The sequence below is a fragment of the Hylobates moloch genome, unplaced genomic scaffold (assembly GCF_009828535.3).
Source record: "Hylobates moloch isolate HMO894 unplaced genomic scaffold, HMol_V3 SCAFFOLD_19, whole genome shotgun sequence".
NCBI lineage: Eukaryota > Metazoa > Chordata > Mammalia > Primates > Hylobatidae > Hylobates > Hylobates moloch.
Genome location: NW_026652294.1, coordinates 23,947,546 through 23,950,094, shown reverse-complemented (window position 1 = coordinate 23,950,094; position 2,549 = coordinate 23,947,546).

Sequence of the window (2,549 nt, the reverse complement as noted above, 5' to 3'; positions counted from 1 at the left end):
AGGCAAGTAGGAGCATGAGTCTTCCATGGCAGGCGCAGGACTGAGAGAGAGACAGGAGGTGTTATCCACTTTTAAACAGCCAGATCTTGTGAGATCTCGCTATCCAGTACCAAGAGAGATGGTACTAATCCATTCACGAGAACTCTGCCCTATGATCCAGTGGCCTTCCCCCGAGCCCTACCTCCAATACTGGGGATTACAACGGATCATGAGACTTGGGTGGGGGTACAGATCTAATCCATATCACCCAGACAAAATGTTTACTTTATCATTAACTATTAGGCAGCCATGCATGTGCAGAACCTCAGAGGTCATGACTAGTCTGAAGGATGTTTAAGAAATGGCCACGCCGGGCGCGGTGGCTCACGCTTGTAATCTCAGCACTTTGGGAGGCCGAGGCGGGCGGATCACGAGGTCAGGAGATCGAGACCACAGTGAAACCCTGTCTCTACTAAAAATACAAAAAATTAGCCGGGCATGGTGGTGGGCGCCTGTAGTCCCAGCTACTCGGAGAGGTTGAGGCAGGAGAATGGCGTGAACCCGGGAGGCGGAGCTTGCAGTGAGCTGAGATCGCGCCACTGCACTCCAGCCTGGGCGACAGAGCAAGACTCTGTCTCAAAAAAAAAAAAAAGAAATGGCTAGTATATCAGTCAGGATACGATACATTATGCTGCAGTAACAAATGACTCCAAAATCTCAGCAGCTTACAGAGATAAAGGTTTACTTCTCATTCAGGTCCACTGTAGATGGCCAATATTTTCACTTTGGGACCCAAGCTGATGAAACAGCCTCTAGAACATGACTGATCTCATAGCAGGGAAAAAGAAAAACCAAAAACCCCACAGCAAGTCACATTCTGGCTCTTGAAGCTTCTGCTTGGAAGCGACAAACATAACTTCTGCCCATATACTATTGGCTAAAACAAATTATGTCTCCAAACCTGATTTCTGTGGAGCAGGAAGTGTGATATTACCCCAGGGATGGACAATTAATATTTTTGAAAAAGAATAGGAATATTTTGAATAGAATGCTTCACTAGGCCGGGTGTGGTGGCTCACGCATATAATCCCAGCACTTTGGGAGGCTGAGGCAGGTGGATCACCTGAGGTCAGGAGTTCGAGACCAGCCTTACCAACATGAAGAAACTGTCTCTACTAAAAATACAAAATTAGGTAGGCTTAGTAGCACATGCCTGTAATCCCAGCTACTTGGGAGGCTGAGGCAGGAGAATCACTTGAACCCGGGAGGCAGAGTTTGCAGTGAGCCAAGATCGCGCCAATGCACTCCAGCCTGGGCGACAGAGCTAGACTTTGTCTCAAAAAATAAATTAAAAAAAACATATAATAAAAAAGAGAAAAGTTAAACAGCACAGATATTATATGAAATAATTAAAAATAAGACATTAAAATGTATATTCTTTGGAAAAAGACTGTTAACACAGTATCAGAGATAGAAGATATTGCTAAGAAATTGAATAATGTAAGTGGCTAGGGAAGACAGCAACGCTCAGAGATGTTGCCCCTGGGGCAACATGGTTCCACAGCGGATATGGCTGTTGGGATCCAGATTACAGCATTCTTGTGAGGCTCTAATCCGTAGTGACCAGCCCCTTCCTCCAGTGATCCATCAGAAGTAAAAGAGAAAGGCAGCAATATAACAGAAGACAATACATACGATAAAGTACTTGAAAGCCAGTAAGCACCATCTAGTGGCAAGGGAATGATTTTTCCCATTTTGTATGTATTGTCAAATTCAAAGTGCGTAGGAAAATTTGCACTCCTATCAGCAGGGTGGGAGAGTTGCCAATGTTTTTGTTTTTTGTGGGGTTTTTTTGTTTTGTTTTGTTTTGATTTTTGAGATGCAGTTTCACTCTTGTCTCCCAGGCTGGAGTGCGGTGGCGTGATCTCGGCTCACTGCAACCCCTGCCTCCCAGGTTCAAGCGATTCTCCTGCCTCAGCCTCCCGAGTAGCTGGGATTATAGGCACCCACCACCACGCCCAGCTAATTTTTGTATTTTTAGTAGAGATGGTGTTTCACCATGTTGGCCAGGCTGGTTTCAAACTCCTGACCTCAGGTGATCCTCCTGCCTCGGCCCCCCAAAGTGCTGGGATTACAGGTGTGAGCGACCATGCCTGGCAGAGTTTACAGTATTCTACCTTGTCACTAAGCTTGCTAAGGTCAGACTCACTACGTTTTCTCATTTTAATAAATACAGAATAGTATATCTGATAAACTGATAGTAAGATTAGAGGCTTGTTGCTGGGCATGGTGGCTCACACCTGTAATCCCAGCACTTTGGGAGGCCAAGGCGGGCGGACCACATGAGGTTGGGAGTTTGAGACCAGCCCGACCAACATGGAGAAACCCGTCTCTGCTAAAAATACAAAATTAGCTGGGTGTTGTGGCACATGCCTGTAATCCCAGCTACTTGAGAGGCTGAGGCAGGAGAATCGCTGGAACCCAGGAAACAGGTTGCGGTGAGCTGAAATCACACCATTGCACTCCAGCATGGGCAGCAAGAGCAAAATTCCATCTCAAAAAAAAAAAAA